This window comes from Schistocerca piceifrons, chromosome 6, assembly GCF_021461385.2.
Source record: "Schistocerca piceifrons isolate TAMUIC-IGC-003096 chromosome 6, iqSchPice1.1, whole genome shotgun sequence".
In the NCBI taxonomy this organism is placed as follows: Eukaryota; Metazoa; Arthropoda; class Insecta; order Orthoptera; family Acrididae; genus Schistocerca; species Schistocerca piceifrons.
Genome location: NC_060143.1, coordinates 69,719,507 through 69,733,036, shown reverse-complemented (window position 1 = coordinate 69,733,036; position 13,530 = coordinate 69,719,507).

Below are 13,530 nucleotides of genomic sequence, written 5' to 3'. Positions count from 1 at the left end.
CATTTTTGAAACACCCTGTACCACTGAGACATACTTCTTTTTCTTTTTGTTCTCAAAAACTACATAATACGTTTGTCTTCAAGTTATAGAAAGCATTATTTGGGCTGCATTAGGCATTCTGTCTATACGTCGGAAAAAGCAACATGACTGAGCTGCTAATCTATACATTGTTTGAAACTGTGCAAAAATATACGCTATCGTGGAAAAGGCTGACCCAGCAAGGGATGTGGTCGACGGTGCTCCTTGTTTATTTATTTGCGTCAAATAAGTCTAAATGCTGATATCTGCAAGGTAGGTAGCGAAGTTTTCAGATTCCTAAATTGGGAAAATGAAGAAGGGATACGTGTTAACTGATAGAGAAAGTAGAGCTGGAAACTAATCAAACATAATGACCAGCTTATGGAAAAACTGAATAACATGACGAGACTTTGTACTTCCCTGAATAAAACATCTTTTGAAAGGTGGTGTTATAGATTAGAGCAGGAAATGAGATGGGTAGACAGGCGTTTGTCCGTAAACCACGGCTCGCGAGCCACTTGTGGTTCTTTAGCCCCTTGAGCGTGGCTCTTCCACAAAACACTACGCGGGAGCGCGCACGTGCATATCCAGAAACATAAAGTGTCAACGCGTATCGTAAAGTCGTGTCTTCAACAGACAGGGCGTAAAGTACGAGCGGAGTAAGAAACAGGTGTGTTGCTAAATTGAAAGAAAAATTTAATCGCGGCATACATACTTACCATTGCATCGCTAACTAAGAAGCGCTTGTGTTCAGACATTTCCAGAAGATGTTTGCAAAGTTATGAAATTGGTGATTAAGAATGTGAATTGCGTTACAGTTAAAAATGTTAATCAACGCCAATTTAAAGAATTTTCAGTGGAAATCAAGACTGAGTACGCAGATTTTCTGCTGCATGTCACGGTATGAGTATTTTGGTTACCAAGAAGAAACGTTTTGAAATGTAAGGTTTCTAGCCTATTTTTGGTATTCAAGAAAAGTGATGTAAGCTCCATTTTCCTTCGGTGTGTCATACTTCACATCTGTATACGGGATATTTTTCAGACAGAGATTTTAAATAATCGATATGTTGCGCCATAGAGGTTCTGAGTACAAGCAATTTTGCTAGTAGCATTGTCTTGCTCTACCGTTCGAAGAGATGCTAGAGAGTCAGTAGGGTGTTGGCCATACTACTGAGAGGCTAGGAAGTAGCTCACAGAACACAGAGATCGAAAGAGGATGTGGAATTTTGGAAATATGGTTTCGTAAAGTGTAATTTGAGAAGCGAAGATTTTCAGGTAATGTGGTTGCTGCACTGCTTGCCTGCGTGTAATTTATGATATGTTTGAGAAACGGGAAGTATTACTGGGACTTTTCTTTAATGGTCTGAGGTCGGTTAGTTCCATTGCTCAGCCATAATACAGTATAGTTATCAGTTCACATGGCTTGCATCTACATCTACATGGTTACTCCGCAATTCACACTTAAGTGCCTGGCAGAGGGTTCATCGAACCATTTTCATACTACTTCTCTACCATTCCACCCTCGAATGACGTGTGGGAAAAAGGAACGTCTAAATCTTTTCGTTAGAGCTGAAAACCGCCTTTGTTTCAGTGACTGCCATCCCAACTCGCGTATCATATCAGTGACATTCTCACCCCTATTGCGCAATAACACAAAACGAGCTGCCCTTCTTTGCACATTTTCGATGTCCTCCGTCAATCCTACCTGGTAAGGATCCCACAAAAAATGGTTCAAATGGCTCTGAGCACTATGGGACTTAACTGCTGAGGTCATCAGTCCCCTAGAACTTAGAAATACTTAAACCTAACTAACCTAAGGACATCACACACATCCATGCCCGAGGCAGGATTCGAGCCTGCGACCGTAGCGGTCTCGCGGTTCCAGACTTTAGCGCCCAGAACCGCTCGGCCACTCCGGCCGGCTAAGGATCCCACACCGTGCAGCAGTACTCCAGCAGAGGACGGACAAGTGTAATGTAAGCTCTCTCTTTCGTGGGTTTGTCGCATCTTCTAAGTGTTCTGCCAACGAAGCTCAGTCTTTGTTTCGCCTTCCCCACAATATTATCTATGTGCTAATATTTTTCAACAGGTTTGGATGGAGAAAAATCTCAGTAATCAGTTTCGTGCCAGAATAATATTTGTTATAAAAAGTAATTTTTGTAATGACCGTTGTAAGGGCCAAAAAATGAGTTTCGGTATTCACAACATAATTTTTTAAAAGTTAGCTTCTTTCATTCATTTAACAAGTTGAAACTGTACCATCGTCTCCTCAAGAAAGATTACTTTTTTTTTTTAATTAATTGCACTGAGTGGAATACAGGGGTTAAAAGTCAAGGCTGATCTACTTACAGAAGAGTTGCAAGTCTTTCTTTCCCTTAGGTAGCTGCGCTGCATTTTATGTTCATCACTTGGAGCAGTACAGAGTTTTTGTTGTCTAAGGTAAGCCATATAAATTTATTAGGGTCAGTTTTGATTTAGTAAAGTTCATTTCAGATCTCATTTCTTATGTAGACAGTTGTACTCTCATCATGCAGTAAGTATCATGCGGTGTTTGGAAATTTATTTAGTCAACTTGCGTTCGTAAAATTCACGGGGCATTTTAGTGGAAACATTTTGGTTATTTATTCTTTCAAAATGCGGTTGGTAATTTTATGTAGCATGTTCGTTCTGTTAGCTTTGTATGTTGAAATTACAAGTCACGGTTTTTGACGTCACGCACTATAGATTTGTTCACTGCACAATACAGAATTTCGCGGGATCGTTTCTCTAGTTTACAGTTTCTGTTTTCTAATTAATTTGGTAGAAGCTAACAGTATTACAGGTATACAGATACTCAGTTTCATTTAATCTTGGCTACTCATTTAATCAGACACCATTTCCGTAATTACATCAATTACATTGTTCAAGATAACAACAGACACACGAAGCTTAAGACAGGAAACGAGTCCAAGATTAGTTCACAACATCAGATCAACATATTTAGAAAAGTTACAACGTTTCACTTCCTTATTAGCAGACGCAAAGCGTCTCTCCTTCAGAGGGGCGTTCACTATTGGGAACTAACGAATGATCAGTGGTTCACTAAATTTTATTTCATGCTGGACGTTACGTCTCATGTAAGTAAGCTTAATCACATGTTACAGGGGAAAGGAAATAATATTTTGGATGTTACATGAACTTATTTGTTTCGGAAACAAATAATTATATTTTTGCTCAATATTTTGTAAGAGAAACTTTGTTTCACTTTCAAAGCCTGTTGAACATCGCCAACAAAATTGTTCTTATACTAACATTTGCTACTTCAAAAAAAAGTTTTAAATATGAGGGAAGCTTTTGTCAACAGCTCTCACGGATTCATAAATGTCAAAGCGACGTAGATCTTTGCTTAAAACAAAAAGCTCTCTTAAAACAATTGTAATAGAATTAAATTTTTGTCCCTTTAATGTTGCATTACCACCATTGAAATGCAATTGCTGAATTAAAAAAATAAATACATCCTAGCTCGAAATTTGAACGTCTTTGTATTGATGTACATAGGACAGAGCACTTGCCGGAGAAAGGCAAAGGTCCCGAGTTCGAGTCTAGGTCCGGCACACAGTTTCAATCAGCCAGGAAATTTCTTTAATAAATAATATAGTTATTAAATATGATATTAAGTTTTATACAATGTATGTATAGTATAACTAAGACTTGTAAATTTAAGTAAAATTTGTTAAGATCATTTTAGGGAGCGTTGTGGAGTGAACGAGTATTGAGAAAGGTATGTTGAGATGGTTTGACATACAGAGAGGATGAACGAAAGAAGCCAGATGAAACAAATATACAGAACGAGTGTGGATGAGAGATTTGGAAGCAGTCGAACTCAGCGAACTTACTTCAATCAAACTGAGAGCGTTTTCAGCAAATAGCAGCTTAGGAGAACGCTAATTAGCTGAATAACAACTACGTAACTTAAGTTTAAAAAATTGGCTCTCAAAATAAATATCAATCGTTGTGCTGTTGAAATTTGGCTCTGTTGATTAATGAGTTTGCGACCGCTGGCATAACCAATGAAGACTTACTGAATCGAGTGGCACAGTTTGATTAAACGAAGGGATCGCTTGGTAGGAGCAGTTAATATGGTAATCGAGGCAATTGTACGGGGAACAAATTATAAATGGGTGAGAAGGCTTGTCTACACTTCGCAGATTCAAACAAACGTTTGTGGCAACAGTTTTTCACAGATGAAGAGGCTTGCACAGGATAGACTAGCGTGAAGAGGCAGTTCAAAACAGCCTTCAGAGTGAAGAGTACAACAACTAACTGCATCGAGGGAGATTCCACAGGAAAGTACTCGGGCCTCTTTGATACAGGCATGAATTCTCAAACTCAGACACCTTATTTCAACGTTCCTTCCAATTTTCAGCATCAGTCAGTTTAAAACTCTGCTTCGCATTTAAATGAAATCATTCGGTGCTGATGTGGCCCAGGAATGGATATGTGTGCGTACTCTACGATCATTAACCCTCTACATCTACATCTACATCTACATTTATACTCCGCAAGCCACCCAACGGTGTGTGGCGGAGGGCACTTTACGTGCCACTGTCATTACCTCCCTTTCCTGTTCCAGTCGCGTATGGTTCGCGGGAAGAACGACTGTCTGAAAGCCTCCGTGCGCGCTCTAATCTCTCTAATTTTACATTCGTGATCTCCTCGGGAGGTATAAGTAGGGGGAAGCAATATATTCGATACCTCATCCAGAAACGCACCCTCTCGAAACGTGGCGAGCAAGCTACACCGCGATCTCTCTTGCAGAGTCTGCCACTTGAGTTTGTTAAACATCTCCGTAACGCTATCATGGTTACCAAATAACCCTGTGACGAAACGCGCCGCTCTTCTTTGGATCTTCTCTATCTCCTCCGTCAACCCGATCTGGTACGGATCCCACACTGATGAGCAATACTCAAGTATAGGTAGAACGAGTGTTTTGTAAGCCACCTCCTTTGTTGATGGACTACATTTTCTAAGGACTCTCCCAATGAATCTCAACCTGGTACCCGCCTTACCAACAATTAATTTTATATGATCATTCCACTTCAAATCGTTCCGCACGCATACTCCCAGATATTTTACAGAAGTAACTGCTACCAGTGTTTGTTCCGATATCATATAATCATACAATAAAGGATCCTTCTTTGTATGTATTCGTAATACATTACATTTGACTATGTTAAGAGTCAGTTGCCACTCCCTGCACCAAGTGCCTATCCGCTGCAGATCTTCCTGCATTTCGCTTCAATTTTCTAATGGTGCAACTTCTCTGTATACTACAGCATCATCCGCGAAAAGCCGCATGGAACTTCCGACACTATCTACTAGGTCATTTATATATATTGTGAAAAGCAATGGTCCCATAACACTCCCCTGTGGCACGCCAGAGGTTACTTTAACGTCTGTAGACGTCTCTCCATTGATAACAACATGCTGTGTTCTGTTTGCTAAAAACTCTTCAATCCAGCCACACAGCTGGTCTGATATTCCGTAGGCTCTTACTTTGTTTATCAGGCGACAGTGCGGAACTGTATCGAACGCCTTCCGGAAGTCAAGAAAAATAGCATCTACCTGGGAGCCTGTATCTAATATTTTCTGGGTCTCATGAACAAATAAAGCGAGTTGGGTCTCACACGATCGCTGTTTCCGGAATCCATGTTGATTCCTACATAGTAGATTCCGGGTTTCCAAAAACGACATGATACTCGAGCAAAAAACATGTTCTAAAATTCTACAACAGATCGACGTCGGAGATATAGGTCTATAATTGTGCGCATCTGCTCGACGACCCCTCTTGAAGACTGGGACTACCTGTGCTCTTTTCCAATCATTTGGAACCTTCCGTTCCTCTAGAGACTTGCGGTACACGGCTGTTAGAAGGGGGGCAAGTTCTTTCGCGTACTCTGTGTAAATCGAATTGGTATCCCGTCAGGTCCAGTGGACTTTCCTCTGTTGAGTGATTCCAGTTGCTTTTCTTTTCCATGGACACTAATCCTTGCGAAGTGAAAGTTGTACCAAATAATTTCTTTCCTTGTCGTCCTCGTAGCTTCTGTGACATACCACAAAGTTCCACAAACAACCGCGGCCTGGATCCACGCGCTGTTAATGATTCGGGGTGCGCCAGAGAAATTACACATTTAATCGGAGACGGTTATTGATAGAACTCAGTTGCGTGTTTGCACTGTTACAACCATACTATGTCTAAATTGGAGTCACTAACCTCGTTGCTTTGTTGGTTCGATCTGTGAGAGAAGACGTAACTTCCCACAACTTCTCAGCCACTAATAAATATCCTCTCGCGATCTAACTGCCCACGGCCTTGTCACAGTGGTAACACCGGTCCCCGTCAGATCACCGAAATTAAGCGCTGTTGGATTTGGCTAGCAGCTGGATGAGTGGACCAGCAAGCCCTGCCGAGCGGTGTTGTCCAGCAGAGTGCACTCAATCCCTGTGAAGCCCGTTGAGGAGCTCCTCGACTGAGAAGTAGTGGCTCCAGTTAAAAAACTGACAATGGCTGTGAAAGTTGTTGATGTCTTTGATGTGGGGAGCTAAATTACAGGCACGTCCTTCACCGACTCTCCACCATCCACACTCCATTACCTCCTGGATCCCTAGTCATCCCTGCTGAAGCCGCCTCCCTACACACCAACATCCTCCATGCCCATGGACTTACCGCTATTGAACATTGCCTTTTACAGTGTCCTTCTGTCTCTAAAGCCACTACCTCATTCCTCATATACCGGGTGATCAAAAAGTCAGTATAAATTTGAAAACTTAATAAACCACTAAATAATGTAGATAGAGAGGTAAAAATTGACACACGTGCTTGGAATGACATGGGGTTTTATTAGAACAAAAAAAAGTTCACAAAATGTCCGATAGGTCCCTTGCGTGCATCGTTTGATAATGATCGTGTGTTCAGCCGCCATTTTCGTCATGCTTGACCTCCCAGGTCCCCAGGCCTCAGTCCATGCGATTGTTGGCTTTGGGGTTACCTGAAGTCGCAAGTGTGTCGTGATCGACCGACATCTGTAGGGATGCTGAAAGACAACATCCGACGCCAATGCCTCACCATAACTCCGGACATGCTTTACAGTGCTGTTCACAACATTATTCCTCGACTACAGCTATTGTTGAGGAATGATGGTGGACATATTGAGCATTTCCTGTAAAGAACATCATCTTTGCTTTGTCTTACTTTGTTATGCTAATTATTGAAACTTCCTGGCAGATTAAAACTCCCGAGTTCGAGTCTCGGTCGGGCACACAGTTTTAATCTGCCAGGAAGTTTCATATCAGCGCACACTCCGCTGCAGAGTGAAAATCTCATTCTGGATGCTAATTATTGCTATTCTGATCAGATGAAGCGCCATCTTTCGGACAGTTTTTGAACTTTTGTATTTTTTTTTTTTTTTTTTTTTGTAATAAAACCCCATGTCATTCCAAGCATGTGTGTCAATTTGTACCTCTCTATCTACATTATTCCGTGATTTATTCAGTTTTCAAATTTATACTGACTTTTTGATCACCCAGTACATTACTACCTTTACCCTCCCTAACTACTTTTCCTTTGAAGGGAATACATATACAGGAATCTGTGGCACAGCCATGGCCACCCACATGGCCTCCTATGCCAACCGTTTTGTGGGCCATCTAAAGCAGACCTTGCTAGCCTACCAAAACATCCAACCTCTAGTCTGGTTCACGTTCATTGACATTTTCATGATCTGGACTCAGGGCCAAGACACCCAGTCTTTGTTCCTTCACAATGTCGACACTTTTGTCCCATCCGCTTCATGTGGTCCTCCTCAATCCACCATGCAACCATCGTAGATGTTGACCCCCTTCTCTCTGATGGCTCCATCCACATTAAACCCACCAAACACCAACAGTACCTGCATTTTGACCGCTGTCATCCCTTTAACACAAAAAAATCCCTCCCCTACAGCCTGGCCACCCGGGGACAACATTTCTGCAGTGACAAAAATATCTTGCTGAGTATGCTGAGGGTCTCACCGAGGCCTTCACAGACAGGTATTATCTCCCAGACCTAGTCTGATAAACAGATCTCCCTTGCCATTTCCCCGCACACCTCCAGTCCTCCCATCACCCCCCAAGAACCAGCCACAAAAGAGTGTCCACTTCATTACCCAACACCACCCCACACTGGAACAACTGAACCATATCCTTCGCTAAGGCTTTGATTACCTATCATCATGCCCTGAAATTAGGGACATCCTACCTGAGATACTTCCCACCCCTTCTAAAAGCGTGTTGCAGCGCCCATCCAACCTGCTCAACACCCTAATCCATCCCTATGCCACTCCTGATTCCTACCCCTTGCCCTGTGGAAGACCCAGGTGCAAAACCTATCCAATTCACCCAAACAGCACTTCCTATTCCAGTCCTGTCACAGGTTTATCCTACCTCATCAGGGTCTGGGCCACTTGTGAAAGCAGCCATGTCATTTGTTAACTCAGCTGCAATCATTGCACAACTTTTTATATTGATATGACTGCCAACCAGCTGTCCACCAGGATGAACGGCCCCCGCCAAACTGTGGCCAGGACGAAAGTAGGCCAGCCGGCCGCTATGGTAGAGCTGTTCTAGGCGCTTCAGTCTGGAACCGCGCTGCTGCTGCGGTCGCAGGTTCGAATCCTGCCTCGGGCATGTATGTGTGTGATGTCCTTAGTTATGTGTAAGTAGTTCTAAGTCTAGAGGACTGATGAGCTCAGATGTTCCATAGTGCTTAGAGCCATTTTTGAAAGTAGACCAGCCTGCGGCACTACATGCTGCTGAGCATAACACACTTGATTTCAAAGGCTGCTTCACTATCCGAGCCATCTGGATCCTTCCCTCCACCACCCGCTTTTCTGAACTGCACAGATGAGAGTTATCCTTACGATACATTATCTGCTCGCATAATTATCCTGGCCTCAACTTTCGGTAACATACTGTCCCTTCATCCTATACCCAACACTTTTCACCCCCTCTGTCCTATCATCTCCTCCCTATTCTCATTTCCTACCCTGTTTATTTGCCGCCCTCTGCCAATACATCTGCCCATCTTACCCGCTACTCTCCTTTTTTTCTCCTTGTCTTCGCAACCTCCCTGCCCCACAACCTCCTGACGGTGCGCCTGTTGGCATTCTAGTCCCTGCACGCTCCACCAGACAGCGTCCGTCTCTCTCCCTACCCGTACACTACTATCATTTCCCCATTTCCGTCCCTTCCAGATTGCCGCTTGTATCTCACGTGGTAGTTGCATACAGGCCAGAGATGCTGGAATTGGCGGTCAAGTGTGCATGAGGTGTGCTTGCTTCTGTGTATGAATGGTGTGTGTCTCTCTTTTACTGATGGAGGCTGTGGCCGAAAGCTTAACGTAAGTGGCTTTTAATTGTGCCTGTCTGCAACTTAACGTGTCTTCTTTAAGGTAAGTAGCAGTCTGTTCCTATATTATTGAATTGATCCTATTTTCTTGGAAAACCTGATAACATGTGGAGAATCATCGTTTTCCACTTACGATTAAGAAACTAAGCTCCACTCCATGCACTGGAAGGTCGCAGCTCCGTCGAGGGCGAAAGAAGCTCGAATGATCAAATCAAGACTCAGAGTGATGATGATCGTTTTGTTTTTTCGATATTCATGGAAGTAGCTATCTTCACTGGCTTCTTGAGGGTCATACTATTAATCACTATTAATAACTTGAGATTCTTGCTTAACTCCGTGAGAAAATATGAAAAAAAAGGATCCAATTGTGGAAGAACAACTCATGGGTTCTGCATCAAGATAACGCAACAGTTCATATACATTGTTTGTTACCAAGCTTCTAGCGACGTACAGCATCCGATTCTTAGATCACACACCTTATTCGCCTGACCTAGAACCGTGTGACTCTTATCTATTTCTCAAGGTCAAATTTACAGCAAGAGGAACAAGATTTCACTCGTTGAAGCAGTGAAAGAAAAAGCTGCACGCGACATCACCGAGTTCACGGAGGAAGACTTCCAGCGCTGTTTAGATCAAAGCAAAATCCGCTTGGTGCGTTGTACGGGTAGAGGAAGAGGGTATATTGAGGGTGATAATAACTAAATATGAGTATTTTCGAAACAAAACGTTTTGCAGCAATAGTTCCGTTATTTTATGGAACATGTACGCCGTTAACGCCTCCGACTGGCTCTTGTAAATTGCTGCCAATAATCTTCATAAACAACAAAGCAATGTAACAGGTGAAAGTCAACAGGGGAAAAAATTCGCAGATAAACGCCAAACTTCGACTTTCCACGAAAACATCGGTCTTCATTGGTTTCATTTAGACCCCTCAAAGTCTGCCTCGCTCGTTAAACTCATCCTCCAGCTACAAACTGGACCTTGAATATGATATGAGGTCCTCCCTGCAGGATACCTGCACGCCGTAAGCCAAACATTTTACTAGGTAACATAAAAGAGGATAATTGCTGTGTTCAGCTTTCTGTACTGAAAAAATAACTCTATTCATTGTGAAGGATCAATCAATCCCGATATGGTTTACGTAACACTCTGCCCCACATGGCCCACAACTTGCCCTCAACAGGGCCGTCAGATGCTGTTCTGTTTTGTGAGCTCTCAGCTGCTCCATGAAAACTGTTTCTACACTCAGTCCTTCCGGTCAATCAGCCACAGCAACAGAATGCAGGCCACCTCCTGCTTCCTCTGGTAGCACCCTTCTGTAGAGTGCTCCATTCTCCCAGGAGTTTCGTTATATAATTTTGATATGCTCCCTCTACGATTGTCTGGCTCAAATGGCTCTGAGCACTATTGGACTTAACTTCTGAGGTCAACAGTCCCCTAGACTTAGAACTACTTAAACCTAACTAATCTAAGGACATCACACATATCCATGCCCGAGGCAGGATTCGAACCTGCGACCGTAGCGGTCGCGCTGTTCCAGACTGTAGCGCCTAGAACCGCTCGGCCATTCCGGCCGGCTATGATTGTCTCTTCTGATTCATAATGTACTTCACTGACCGGCAAAATGGTTTGTGATCGCGCTCCTGTCGTTGCTTGCGTGTGCCACCGAGACCTACGACAAAGACAGGCCGCGGCGCGTACGTCACGGGGGTAGGCCTGCGCTAGCTCGCTCGCTCATCTCAGCAGACGAAATGCGTTTCTAATCGTGGTAACTCGTAACTTGCTGTTAAGGTACTAACGATAATTGCATACTCTACTGAAATCTGCTTTTAGAGAGTCTTACTGATTACTAGTACTATAACAAAACACATGACTGTAAAATGGCTGTAATTTAAGATCTATGCTCTGCATAAATGGTGTAACAGTTCGTTTATAGCATTTAGTCTGTACTGCTTAACAGTCCTCAATTCATACAAGATGTCGTGCCTCATCCAACCGATAAAATTTTATTATACCCAATACAGCCGTAACAAATTATTAACAGGCAATTGGACTGTCGATCGTTGTAGTTCTAATAAACAATAAGACTCCGTAATAGCGGATTCACAGCAGAAGATGCAATTTTCATTTGTAGATAAACATGCAATTGCGAGTTAACAGGTGCAGAAGCGTAGTTTGTCTGCTGAGCTGAGCGAGCTTATTTGCTTCGGTTCTTTTATTTAGTTTTATCAGTTTTATGCAATTTCGTTAATTCGTTAAACTTGATGCATCGATACATTATTATCGTTATTCAAAATTATTTTTAGGTAATGGAACCCAGTACGTGCTCCTCGACGACGAGTGTTGATCACAGACCAGGGTATCGACAGGGGTGCCCAGGGGAGTGCGATAAGTCGGCTTTTATTCGCTTCATAGGCACATAAACGTCCTGGCGGACTGGGTGAGCAGCAAATTACAGCTGTTTGCTGACGACGCTATGGTGTATGCCAAGGTGTCGTCATTGAGTGACTCTAGGAATATACAATTTGACTTAGACAAAATTGCTAATTGGTGTAATAAACGGCAGCTTGCTTTAAATGTAGAAAAATGTGAGTTAATGCAGGTTAGTAGGGAGAACAATCCTGTAAAGTTCGAATACAGCATTAATACGGTGCAGCTTGACACACTCACTTCGATTAAATATCCAGGCGTACCGTTGCAAAGTGATATGAAGTGGAATGAGAACGTCGGGTTGGTAGTGATGATGAGGTCCACACACTCCGAGGAGCGTAGGGGACGATGCAGGAGACCCGCACCGCTGTACTAGGCAAGGTCCTAGTGGAGATTGTTTACCATCGCCTCCCTCCGACCGTAATGGGGATGAATGATGATGACGAAGACGACACAGTCATTTCGAGGCAGGAAAAATCCCTGACCCCGCCGGCCGGGAATCTAACCCGGGACCCCGTGCGCGCAAAGCGAGACCGCTACCGCGAGACCACGAGCTGCGGACAGGTTGGTAGTAGGGAAGGCGAAAGTGTGACTCATCCATCAAGGAGGCGGGTTACAGGACGCGACTGTGACCCGTTCCTGGGTCCTGTTGGAGTGTTTGGGATCCGAACAACGTAGAATTCAAGAAAAACATCGAAGCAATTCAGAGGCTACTCGATTTGTTACCGGTACGTTCGATCAGCACTCATGTATTATGGAGAAGTTTCGTGTACTCAAATAGGAGTCCCTGGAGGGAAGACGATACTCTTCCGCAAGGCACTATTGCGTAGATTTCGAGAACCGGCATATGAGGCTGACTGCAGAACGATTTTACTGCCGCTAACGTACATTTCGCGTAAGGATCATGAAGATAGTATGCGAGAAATTCGGGCTCCTACGAAGTCTTTTAGGCTGTCGTTTTTGCCTCACTCAGTTTCCAAGTGGACCAGGAGAGGAAAAGACTAGTAGTGGTACAAGGTACCCTCCGCCATACACCGAACGGAGGCTGGCGTAGTACGTATACAGGTGTAGATGTAGGTCTGGGCGTTCTCTACAGTATAGACAGGGATCATGGAGGACTCAGGCAATTAGTTATATAGATCCGTCTCAGCAACAGGCTCGAGGTGCTGTCTTTCACCGAAACTGAAAACGAGGTAGTGGGAGTCATTTCCCCTGTACTGGGGAAACCTGCTTCGTCCTATGTCAAGAGGAGGCAAACGAGACAGAACAGAGGTCAATAGTTCAAACGCATGGCGAGTAATGGTACCCCTCACGGAGATGGCAGCAAGGGACAGGAAGGAACACCAGGTGCATTCAGTGTGTTTGACTGGGGACCATATTCAGCATGTTGAGGAGGCTATTCCCGCACCCATTCAGGGGACAGGGTACAACCAATTCAGTTTGTGGCGCACGCTGGAACAAACGACATCTGTTGTTTGGGCTCCGATATCACACACGTATTACTGCAGCGACTGTCAGAAAGTGTCAGAAGACCAGCCTTCCACATGGAGTTTGAATGAAGCTCACAATTTGCAGCATTGTCCCAAGGACTGACCGTGGCTCCCTGGTTCTGAGTCGAATGGAAGGACTGAACCAGAGACTTCCAAGATTCTATGACAA